This window comes from Mixophyes fleayi, chromosome 5 (assembly GCF_038048845.1).
Source record: "Mixophyes fleayi isolate aMixFle1 chromosome 5, aMixFle1.hap1, whole genome shotgun sequence".
NCBI lineage: Eukaryota > Metazoa > Chordata > Amphibia > Anura > Limnodynastidae > Mixophyes > Mixophyes fleayi.
Window position 1 is genome coordinate 167,106,278 of NC_134406.1, and position 13,664 is coordinate 167,119,941.

The following is a 13,664-nucleotide window of genomic DNA, read 5'->3' on the forward strand; positions in this document are numbered from 1 at the left end:
TATTATTGTAGATTTGGAAGGTGCCATAATACTCTGCAGCACAGTACAGTAGCGAAAAACAGGGAATACATAAAATAGTGACATACAAAATAAATTCAGACATTGAAACAAAGGCTATGGATGACCCTGCTCATTAGAAAGCTTACATTCTAAGTGGAAGAGGGCACAGCTGAAACAAGTGGTGTGAGTATGGCTGAGTGTGGAGATTGGGACAGTTATCAGGGTTCATTAGTGTTAGCAGTATCGTCAGTGATAATGTAAGCTCTAATAAAGAGATGGGTTTTCAGAGAGTGTCTAAAAATGTTATTTCTGTGGGAAAGCCTGATTGGGGCGTGGTACTGAATTCCTTAAGTGGGTAGTAGCATGGGAGAAGTTTTGTAGGCGGGAGAGAGAGGTGGTTACCAGAGACAAGATGAAACAAGGTGCAGATCAGAGGTAGATCTGAGAGGGAGTGTATTTTGATATGAGATTTATGAAGGGTTGGTGTTAAGGGCTTTGTAGGTAAGGGTTAGTACATTTAATTGGATTCTGGTGGACGCAGGGAGCCAGTGTAGGGATTTGCAAAGTGGTGCAGCAGATGTGGAGCGGCAATAGAGGAAGATCAGTCTTGCAGCACTATTTAGTGTGTATTGAAGTGGGGATAATATTGGTGACGGGAATGCCAGATAGCTGGAGGTTGCAGTAGGATATATGAGTTTTGGGGTAGCATGTTTGTTAAGAAAGAATGGCTAAAGTGCGTACATGTCCTTGTAGCTGGAGTCGTTTTGATTAACATCCCTAGGTTTTACACAGGTAGATGGTGTAGACTGTCTGTGCTTGTCTTTGTGTCCTTGCGGCCTTAATGGAGAGAGTAGTAGTTCAAATCCTGTTTATCTAAAGTTAGTTGAAGTTTCAGTGGCGCACGTGGTGTTGTAATTGTGGGTGTGTATCTTTATTCCAGGGGTGATGTCTGAAGAGGTATAAGGTTTGCAACTTGGATCAGTGTATCAATTAACCTTGAAGGGGGATACGTCAGTTAAGGTGTGGTTTAAAGTTCAAATTGGTCCTTCCCCCTTATTGGTCCGATGTTGTGGGGAATGGTTCCTCATGGGTATTGGCTGCTTGCTCTTCTGTGGGCTGCTGGTGGTCTTAGTGATTAGTAACTCTTACTGTTTATGGTTCAATAGATGCTATATTTATAATTGGCTTTTCAAGTAGTGTAACTTTAGACCTTAATTAGTAAGGTTCGCAATGTGTGGGTATGCTCTAACCATCTTGTGGGTTCCTTGTTGGAGACAGTTTACACAGACTGCCCAGTTATTAAACTAATTTCCAAAGCAGTAATTCCAGCTTAACACATGAGATTTGTCTGTCTTCATGACTAATATTTTAGTCTCAAAGATAGTCTTTGTCACGTCAAACCTCTGTCCAATAATTAATGCAATTTATTTCTTTGCATTTCTTTAAAATGTGATTTTCCATTTTATTCCACATTGAATGTTGTATTTCATCATCATCATCATCATCATCATCATTTATTTATATAGCGCCACTAATTCCGCAGCGCTGTACAGAGAACTCACTCACATCAGTCCTTGCCCCATTGGGGCTTACAGTCTAAATTCCCTAACACACACACACACACAGACACACAGACAGAGAGAGACAGACAGACTAGGGTCAATTTGTTAGCAGCCAATTAACCTACCAGTATGTTTTTGGAGTGTGGGAGGAAACCAGAGCCCTTCGGAGGAAACCCACGCAAACACGGGGAGAACATACAAACTATTTACATTGTGTTTTAACTATTTAACTGTTCTTTTGGCAGATTATTTTGCTATTTTCATATTTCATTTCTATTCTACACAATAGGAATAAGGTACTAGCTTGAAAAGTCACAACAACGACTTATAAAATATGCATTGTAGGAGAGCCCCAGAACAAGCCTGTCTCAGACAAACATCAACATGTTTCCATGCTAAAATCAGAATGTACAAGCAATTTATATAGATTTCTCATAAGACTGTCTTAATCCAATCATCCCTCTGACTTCTTCTATTTCATAACACTTCACTGAATTTTTTGGCTGATGCGTGTGTGAGATCATTCTTTTTAGTGACAGAGTTTTATATAGCTTCTGATACCTTTATGTGTGTACTATATCATCCTATTATCTCTAATTGTATGTGTGATCTGTCTAGCAGATGAATGAGGAAGAGTCATTCCTGATAGTTTAATGTTAGTATAAAGCAACAAATGTGAAACTTAGATTTATAAAGAAAATATTTTATTGTCCTTTTACTTTCACCAATGGCTGCTACACTGTTCAGTACCGGAGTAATACTTGTATAGATTTCATCTACTAAAGTCTTGTAATTTAGTGGCAATACAATTTATATTATATCACTTAAGCTGGGTACACACTACAGGCTTTTTGTCCAATAATTGGCTCAACCAGCCGACATACGACCGGTCGTTCGAAAGTCGGGTCAGTGTGTGTAGCGACACCATGGTCGAAAGTCTGCCAAAATGGATGATTGTTGCCTCATTTGGTCGGTCGTACCATTCAATATTTTCGTTCCAATCTCCTTTCCGTTGTGTAGTGTGTATAAATTTCCGACCGATCCACGGCAATTCTCCGATACTTCCTCGACCTGGGGGGCGTGTGTATGTAAATTTGTGATGCCTGTACCAGTCCCACGTGGTGCGGTATCCGCACATCACTGACTTGTGTTTTGTATAGATGTGTATTGCACCTGTCTGGTTGCAGACCATTACACTTGTGTAAAGCACATGTGTTATTACCCTTTGCATCTACATTGGGAACTTATTCGTATTTACCCTTTATAAACTTATACCTTTATTAACTATTAAACTTATAAAGTCATATTAACCTTTATTAACTAATATTTGTAAAATACCCAGAACAAACCACACAGTGTTCATGCAACAGTTTTATTGCAGGAAAATGTACAAAAAATGTTATTGCAGAATATGACAAGGGAAAAAAAAATAGTATTTCACTTTAAAGGTGCTACTTTTTTTCTTGGGTTTATATTCCCTTTGATTTCTTTACCTACGAAACATGGAATTAAAAAATGTTTACCATTAAACTTCTATATCAGTAATCTATATCCAACACCAGAAATACTCTCATTTGCTCACCTTGCACACTGCTCTAGATCGGTTTATGTTGTGGTCCCTCTGGCACAATCGCAATAATAGCGGGCTTAACCTCCATATATTCTGGAAAACAGGCGCCATTTTGGTTATTATAACGGTACAGGTATGGGCCCAAAAGCATTTAGTTGTCTACACATGTTCACTGAAATACCTTTGTGTAGAACTTCTTTCATATCTTGGTATTCAACATCAATTTTTTCTTGTTTGATAACAGGCATTACATTAGCGGTATCTAAACAGGCCTTCTCACTGTTAATTCTTCGTTCTGACAAAAAAAAAAATCTGTTACAAATCAGGCGTTTGCATTGCTTGGTGTGAAACTAGAATGAAATAAAGTCCTTCAAACAGGTACACTACACGTGCTACTCACTTTTTTTTAATGTCATAGTCGTACTGGTCCAGTACTTTTACAATCATCTACACCTCTCTTGGGCTCTTTGGCTTTGCTCTTTGCTCTTCTTGAGCATCTCCACCCCCCACCTTAACTTTTTTTTAAAAATTTGGCCCTTCCAGCAGCATCTCTGACTCCGTCTCTGTCTCCATAGCTGTGACCCCCACTGACACCTTCTCCTCACCCGCCATCTTCTCACATTCCTCTGCGCCAGACAGGCTCCTGTCATTTTATACACTTAGACATGGGCGTTCTTTTCTGCTGTGGACCAATCATTGATGATGTCCGCAGAGAATGGAGCATTGTGGGCAATGCCTATTCATGTATAATAACCCCGGGTATGGAGAGTTTGGGCAATTACTTTAACCCGTACAGGACCATTACATACGAAGGGATTTTATTATTAGGGAATAATTATTGCATTGCACTTTACAAGTTAAATGTTTTTTCTAAATTTTATGTATGGTAATAAACTTCTATTTTATAAGAATGAATGAAGAGACAGTGTGGTCTTCTCTTTGTATGCGGTTTTGGGTGTTAACTATAGTGAAAGCTCTGCCGCTTTATGCTAATGTCTTTGGTATATCGTTACATGCCCCGCAAATGTCGCTGCAGTGTGTACAAAATTAAATCATTGCTCATGACAACATGGCTGTAAAAAGTCGCTAAAGGGATGTCCGCTCTTCCCTTTATCGTCTGAAACAAGGCTAGTGTGTATGCAGTCCATGGACCGAGCGATCGGACCATCGATCGGATGTAAAATCGATCGGCATAAAAAGTTTGTGGAAAATTCTGTAGTGAGTACCCGGCTTTAGCCTACTATAATTTGTATGTAATCTTCCAGTGAACTGTGGTGGTTTCCTACAGTGTGATAGTAAATATACAGCCAGGTCCAGTCTTCTGACAAGTGACCATGTAATTCGGTTCCTAGCCCATTGATTACTGGAAAAATGTGTAGTTATGATGTGGAAACATGCAGTGCGACTGCATTAGTCTGGAGCGTTTTTGACAATAGTAGAATAAAGGTATTAAAATTCTTTCATAGCAGAATATTCAAATCTGCAGTGAAATACTCTTTAAAGCCTGTTATTACTGACAAAACTTATTGGAGCTTAACATTGCTTTTTACCATGGCGATACATATTAAATTGACAGCCTGGTAGTAATTGATGGGCCGTAAACTACCACTGCATTGACACACATCACAAAAGATTGATGCTGGTGTGCATTGTTATACTGAACGTCATATTTAAAACAAGGATTTAGATGCAGAAGATCTTCTGTCATAGATATAGTGGTATGTCCATGAACATTCGTATCCCTTTTATATCACAACACTCACTTCACATCTAGAAACTCCTCCAAATACACGCACTTAGGACTCTTTTTGTATAGTGAGAAAACCAATTTCTCTAGTGAAAACACCTGTATCTTCTCCCTGTCTACTAAGGGGCTACTGCTGGCAAAGAGATTCGGCGGTCTTCTCCCAGCAGAAGCGTACCTGTGCAAGGCACAGGGAAGCTTATTTAAGAAGGATTGTGGCAGTACATGTACCGCTGCAATCCCCCTATCACCATCTCAAGATGGCTATAGCAGGATTATTATTAGGGGGAAAAATGCTTTTTTTTTTTTTTTACTATTATTTATGCATGTTTTACATTTTTGTGTGGAAAGTGGAATAAGAAGTCAGGGCTTCCAAAGCCATTGGCCATTTATGAACCGGGATACCTGGGTCACTCCTGTACAGGGCCGACTAACGATGTGGTAAATTGTGTAGATACAATGTTTTCTATTGCTGCAATATGTGGCGTTATTGCTGCATAATAATAATTTGAGCCCATAGTATAGAAGTTCTGACATTGCTGAGCGCTGCTGCAGGTTACATCACCTCTCTTTCACCAGAGCACAATTCACTCACTGTCCAGGCTACCTGTCACACTCCCCTCCCTACCTGTTCCAACGTTCCGAAGGGAGATACAATTGGTCAGAATAAATGGCATTGCTACACTAGCAGAAACTTTCCTCCAGCACATTTAACCTCTCCCAGTGTACATTCCCCTGCCCTAACCCTCTTTGTACAGCAGCACACCCTCAACTCTCCCATCCTTACTTTCACACACAATAAACTCTCTTCCCCAAAATCACAATCCTGAGCCTAATGCAGCAGCATTATTTACAAACCCCAAACACCAACTCTGTAATAGTTTGTGTGTCATTTGTGGTGGGTGACCTGAGGGTCTGTCAAACAGACTTTGTATAATATTACCTATTATTTCTTCTTTTGTGGTCAGTATTTATGTATGTAAGGTGTGTGAGAGAGACCAACAGGTAGCCTTATTATTATTATACTTCATTCATTTTACCTACATTCAACTCCCAAATGAAGTTTGCAGTTTAAACTTTATAGAAAAACTACCCTTCTATTATAGGCTTTGAAATATATGTGGTAATGTTCACTTGACCCGTCATTATTATGCTGTAACTAACACATTTACTTCTAGTCCAACACTGATATCTTCCTACAGTCTGTTCACATATATGACCAGCTCTGCTGTCCAGAGCAAGTTACATGTAGATACTAGCAAACAAATACACAGGTTCACAGACAGTTTACATTGCTATTTTAATTTTACTTTTAGCTAGTATCATATATGAAGTGCGCAACAAGCTGTTCTTAGCACATTATTTTTCCAATGTTACAGTGTAAATATTTGTCATTTTGGAATTCTCTGTAAATTTTGGTTAACTTGCTCTTCATTGACAAAATTATAACTCTGTAAAATGTATTTACTTTAAATTATGTTTTGTGGCAGGGTACAGGCCAAATATAGTCCGCAGACGAGCCCAGAGCAAGAAAAGTTAAAGATTAGTGGGGATTATATTTGCCGTTACAATGTTTTTGTGTAAGTTAACTTAGCGAGTCATAACCTGTTGTAGATTAATATGTAAGATACTGATCTTTTAAACAATCACTTTCTGAATGTTTCGACTTCATTCATTTTACCTACATTCAACTCTTTGTTTCCTCGGATCCCAAATGAACTGCAGTTTAACCTTTATAGAAAAACTAACCTTCTATTTATTATAGGCTTTGAAATATATGTGGTAATGATCACTTGACCCGTCATTATTATGCTGTGGCTAACACATTTACTTCTAGTCCAACACTAATATCTTTCTACAGCCTGTTCACACATATGACCAGCTATGCATTTATAAGTTTATTTATTTTGTTGTGTCATTGCATCTTTTGGAAAAATTCTCCTTGAATGGATAAAGTTTATGATCCAGAAGATAGACAAGAGGTACAGTGATATCGTAGACAACAAAACTGTATTCAGTGCTATTATTGACTTCGCTTTCAAAAGAAATGCAAAGTATGTCAATGATAGAGATGGAGTATGTAAAATTAATGTAAGTAGCAGCTACTGTTGTATAAATGTTGGGCTTGTTGGCCTAGATGAGAGGACACAATAGTGAGTTCTTTGAGGATCCCAAGATTGATACTAACATCTGAGAATGACTTGACCACTCCCCTGTTAAACGAGCCAGGTCTGTAGGCCACTCTGTAGCGATTAATGGATTTAGTTGAAGAGGTAAAGACTCTGTTCAATGCCAAAAGAAATAAGAATAGATATATTTTACCCTCCAGGAAAGTTGAAAGTACTGGAAAGTTGAAATACATAAATCAGAAGCAGAGTTCTTACAGCTAAGGTCATTGCTGGTTTTCTGTTGATATTTATAACTCGCCCTTCCCCTGAAGCAATGCAAAAAAGTGACCACATACTATAAAATGTTTGCTTGAAATAATAATTGCTTTATTTATCCAGAACATTTTACAACATCACAGGCCTGTCAAGTAAATTTCAAGTGTTGTTAATTTTCTGCATCTGACACAATCCACAACAGTAAACCAATAAAGAAGTCTATAGTACTATAACCAAAAACCACTAAACTGTGATGTAATTGTATGTATATACATATAAAACTTAACTCTCTGCACTGGATTTTGAGTGAGAAACAGATAACAACTTCCTTGTTTTAAGTAGATGGCTACTTAAACAGAGATTAGAGCGTAAGGAGGTGCGGTAGCATTGCCACAGTTTGTTGCTGTTACTCTTTCAGACAATCATTTGTTAAAGTGTGTACACACTACAGGTTTTTCACCTGATTATCATGCCAATCACACAATAAATGACCGTTAGGTCCAATATTGCATTAGTATGTACGCTCCCACAATCATGTTTTATCGTTCCAAAGCACATCGTATTGTTTGATTTGATTTTATAACCGAACTAAAAATCTCTATAAATGATGGAACGATGTTGGGCAAGTTCTGAAGTGTGTACGCACTCATGACCAGCAGTGTAGGCAGATCTCCATAGAGTTTACAGAGTCATGATCTTTTCAGCAGATGGTTATGACATATGAAGAGCACAGATCTGATGTTAAATCTTGTAAAACGTGTTTAGTGTGTACACATGAATCGGTATGTTGATCGGGACTTTCAATCGTTGATAAAATCGATAACGATATCACAAGGACAAATTTTCTGTAGTCTGTACCCAGCCCTTAGGGTCACATCTGTGTCAAATATTTAATTGCTGTTCACGTGGGTAGTGGACATGACACAGCCTAAAGATGAACTGACCACTTGCTTATTTACCCTTATTTACCAGTATTTTTCTCCTGTTGCTTTCCATTTGGAAAGTAAGAAATAAGTGCATCTAGTCAGGTGCTTTAAAGCTTATTTGCGGATTTCTGTAAACAACTATTAAATAAGTAGAAGTATAAATACAGAACAAATGACAATGTAACTTTTTTCTTGTTGATAAACAATGGATTTGGAGAAGAGAATTCAGGCTTATTTTGAATGACGTGCTGGATACCTTATGCTGTTTGTTCTTTATCAGCAACCATCTGGAAAGCTGGAATCTACTCACGCGGTCCCATTGATCTCAGATTATATTTCACTGTGTTTATTTGGTGGCATTAGAAAACGGTTGGGATTTGGGATCTGTAAACAGATGTGTCGGGTATTAGTAGAAGCACAGGTGAGTGTAAAGGTTCCTCTGCATATTTAATGGTAACCATGTCAAATACCAATTTTCATTACTCTTTTTGGTAATTGCAGCTAATAGGCCCTGGATGGCCACATTCAACTCATGCACAGAAGAGTTGGAATTCGATGATCTATTTAATAAAAAAGCATATTGGGAACTGTTATTTATTATTTTTAAGGGGGCGTGCTTTAGGAAACACTCCTTACGTTTCTAGTGACCCAATAACAAAGTAAGATTCTTAAAAAGAAAAAATTGAATGTGAGATACAAGGAATAAAAGATTCATTTGCAACAGGCCAAATATCTAACCAGCATCATTTCTCTGGAGAAGGAATGATTTTTCAAGAGCCGTCAAATTGTCGAGACTTTTATAATTTAGGCAGCATAGGTGTAATTAATATAGCAAATGAGACGTCCAAAACAGCTGTGTCTGCAATTTTAGAATAGTATTCCACTTGTTCTGCTACATTCTTGGTAAAGAGCAGAATGTGAAGATTCTGCAGTATTTCAGTCCTGGTGGACATGTCTATGACAACCCCAGATTTAATGAGATGGAAAAGATTGGAATTATTTATTATAAAGAATAATTTGTTTTCTTGCTTTATCATTTGTCTGTTATAAGCTGTTCTAGTGCACACTATGTGACAGTTTATAGTTTAGTAAGCTAATGGCCATATTACATGTCTGGAACAGAAAATTGTTTATTGGCTTTTTTTTGCAGTTTTAAGTTTCTTTTATTTTTTGTAAATTGATAAACACATCAACACAATCATTTTCTCTGTCTTGTATACAACTTTTTAATAACGGTTTCGGCATTTTTCCTCTTATAAAAAAATATATGTATGTTGTTTGTCTTAGGCTACACACACACAAATAATTTGACCTTTATCTCTTCAACTTTCCTGACCCTAAATATTTTTAGGTTTCATTATACTGAAATCTGTGTGGTCTGTTTTGTTGGCTCCTTTGGGAGTTACTAAAATATTCATCTCTGCCTTTTTGGTTTCAGAAAGCCATGATCAGATAAAGAAATATTTCCATCATTGCTTTTACCTGGCCCTCCTTGTTCCTTGTTGACGGGAAATTCAAACAGATTAACTGTAAAATTCTTGACTGGATTTCTTAGTAGTTTAATTGTTATGCTTTAGTAGTTTTATCTGTTCTTGTGACTAGTTTATGTATTCTTTTCTATGCGAACAATCATGAAAATGAAAAACTTTGATCTACCTCCTGTGGTTTAAAGGGCCATCGAAAACAATTATACATAGGAAGAATTGACTAATTTTGATCAAATATTTTTTAAATGCGCTACCAAACAAGTATACATCTGTATGTAGTATCATCAACATCTATTTAATATATATAGCGCAAGCAAATTCTGTAGTGCTTTACAATTGGGAACAAATATTAATAAAACAATACTGGGTAATACATACAAACAGAGGGGTTGGGTACTAATTATCGATGTCAGAAAATCCGACAGCACTTTACCCGAAAGGACAACTCTGATTTTCAGTTCTCCTACCTTGAGGTGACATCGACTGCTTGGAACACCTCCTGCAAACAATTGCGGCGAATGAACATGCCGCTGTCTAAAAATCACATCATCTGAAAGTGCGACACACACATTCTTGGTATTAACGTGGTCATTTAAGGAAGCACCGCGTCTACAATGTAGAATAAACATTGTAGACGCGGTGCTTCCTTAAATGACCACCTTGTCACCTCACCATGTCACCTCAAGGTAGGAGAACTGAAAATCGGAGTTGTCCTTTCGGGTAAAGTTCTGTTGGATTTTGTGTAGTCGCTGAAGTGACTACCACCGAAACAGAGAGGTAAGAGGGCCCTGCTCGCAAGCTAACAGTCTATGGGACAATGAGAGTTTGAACCACAAGGGCATGTGCTACATCATATTGCACACTGGACCAGCTAGAATGCAGAGGTAAAAGTATTGAGTGGGCTGTGTGATCAATCACACAGCAATGTTGGTCAGAGGGTTGTTGTCTTGTGTTCGCTGCAAAGAGGGTGGTAATAGGGGAGATTAAGATGGTGGTTGAGGAATATCATAAGCTTGTCTGAAGAGGTGGATTTTCAGAGAACGCTTGAAGGTTTGAAGACTAGAGAAAAGTCTTATTGTGTGCGAGGGAGGGAATTCCACAAAGTGGGTGCAGCCAGAAAAAAGTCCTGTAACCGGGAATGGGAGGTTGTGATAAGAGTGGAAGAGAGAGACGTAGGTATTTAAAAAAAGATAATCCAGTTTTATTAAACAGTCCCGGGCATTTAATGCTTGATCTGAACATTCTCAGAGACGATAGAAGAAATACTTTCTAGATGTGGGGATTTGTACATAACATGTAGGGAGGGATGCATCAACCAAAGGATTCAGTTCAGGATTGACCATAGCAAAAAGGTTTTTGGCAACAGCATTAAAAGTTATCCAACCTAATCCTGATTTCTCCACAATTATAGACGCAGGGCATATAGTTATTGCGACCAATAAATAAATGAATCATGTTGACCCTTCCTGATTTATTTAGACAAATTATTTGGATACTTTTTAGTATTCATTTAAATCTTTTGTTAAAGTACTCAGTGTTTTCTGTTTCCTGAACATTTGATTTGGTGTATCCAAAATATAAAGTGAACAATTCTGCCACTCATAGTAAGAAACATAATGTTAGATTAGTTGTCTTTAATAATGTTTCAATATTGCCAAATATGGGATGCAAATGGAGACCTTTGTGATGGATGTGCTATTATATGTTAAATATGGATGCCAATCATAAACTTTTCATTCAATTAATTGTCGCCTGCTCAAACCTCAGTGTCGCACATTTTTATCAGACATTTCCGAATAACTAAACATACTCAAATATTACTCATTATAGACCACCTCTTTTCTCTGCATCTTAAAATGTTGGAATTGTCTCTATTATTTACTGAATTGATGTTATCTCCTCCTATTGCCACCAGCCTACATTATATAAACCATACCATGAGTGTCGTTAAAGAAGTTTCTTTGCAGGAGTTTGACCATGTTCTTATGTCTATCATCAATATGTTAACAGGAACTTCCTTTCCATGTGGGGGCATAACTTGGGAGTACAAGGAACAATGCATTTTTACAACAATTCAAGCACAATTTGAGAGTCCTTTGGTCCAGTTTTCCAGGCCGGTTTCCTAAAAAATCTAACCTAGCCCATACCTCACCACAGCACTTTTGTAGTACAAACATGATTTCCAGAGGTCAAAAGGGACATACATATCATAGATGGGTCTGGGACATAGTTAGGGTGAATCGGGGACATGGCTTAATTTGTCCTGATTTTCCAGTCACACAACTTAAAAGGTACAAATCATCTTCACATCCAGGTGTGATGGTCACTGCTATCTCCCATTGTGGGATTTAAATAACCCTACAGCCTTGTACTGCAATTATTGATGCTGCCAAGCATATTCCTGAACCAAGAATAGAGACTTTTAAGACACACAATTCATTATAAAACCTCCAAATTTTTTGAGCTTGGTTTAGAGCTAGGAGCTAGGCTTGGATTTCTTTCTCGTGGTGTTGTTGGGCTTATTCAACCATACTTGTCTCTCTGTTGCATTTTTATGTTAGGTCAGGTCTGAAGTTCAATTTTGGGAGTAGTTTTACATTTAATAAATAGACTTATGTTAAGGCCCCTGTAAGGGTTAGGATTAGGACTACTAGGTTAACATATTTTTCTTTTTACATTTTTATTTGACCTTAGAAATCGTACAGTCATCTCAAGGAGCTTACATGAAAGATGAGACTCTGGTGAATTCTTGTTATTACACCAGGTTTGTTGTGGCAGAAAGGACCATCTTTTAGAGCTTTCTCCTAACGAATCTCCTTTATTATAGACCTCACTTGTTGTGTCCCTTTTCCTGGTGGATACAGGACAAATGTTCCTTTTGTTCCTTCATTAAACAACTCTGCCTTCTGGGAACCAACTGCATGTGTGTGGCTTTTCACTTTGTAAAAGACGCTGTTCCATATAGATCAAAATCTAGACCTCCCTAGACTAAAGTGTTGCTCATAATGTGTACTCTGCTAATGCAGAATGTTTATACTAATATAATTCTCATTCAAACTGTTGAGAGGAAAATCATTGGTGATGCTATATATGATGAGCTTGTTAAAGTAGTTAGGAATTCATTCTTAAAATGCAGTTGGTGCTTCAGTACACACTTTGTTTATAAGTCACTGCCTCTATTGTTATTAGCAGGGTATATTGTGATTAACTGCTTTTTAATAGCTTTGTAGATTTGGATAATTTCTTATACCCTGTAGATGCGTTTTATTTAGCGTATAAATGAAAAAGTATTATTTGATTATATATCTTTTGGCTTTACATTACTGCTAAATAAATAAATACCCCAACTCTTTAACTACCTGTTATTTGTGCAAACTTGTAATATTGAGCAATTAATTGGGAGCATGGTTACCCTGTTGCATAGAAAGAGCTTTAGCAGCTAAAAATAATTTTACACTCACTGTTAGGTGTCCCCACCAAAGCATCATAACATTTTTGTGCCCAAACCCAGTCTTAGGGACACTTATGTTTTAAGAGGATTAATATATTGCCTTGTTTTATGACTTTATTTGGTCATAGAAATCATTGATGACTTCTAGTAGCCTTATAATTTACATTGTGGATGCATTGTTACATATATACTACATGAGTGGTGTTAATACTTGTATAACCAGCTGGGAAAGGTTGCCTTATCATTCCGAACCTCTAACATTACTAATCATCCATGCTAGTAACGTTCCCCTTACTGTAAACTATATGGATATTAGAAGCTACCGAAGAGATTGGCCAAATATAGATCATAGAACTCCAATGATTTTTATTTTACAGAAAGTTGTTTCTGTCCGGTGCTCATCATATACTGGGATATTTATCTTCACTGACAGTTATGCATTGCACTACTTAAATATTTGACACAAATGACATCACTACTTCAGATATAACAGTTGACATTGCTCATCAAGTATAAGGTTATATTTTACAGGGTATTTTG

At 37.4% G+C, this 13,664-nt stretch overlaps 1 protein-coding gene across 1 annotated transcript in view; it reads left to right on the plus strand.

The window, feature by feature from the left end:
- The window catches only part of GMDS (GDP-mannose 4,6-dehydratase), a 445,643-nt gene that overhangs the window by 357,018 nt on the left and 74,961 nt on the right, over positions 1-13,664 (plus strand). The gene's annotated exons all lie outside the window — the stretch shown is intronic.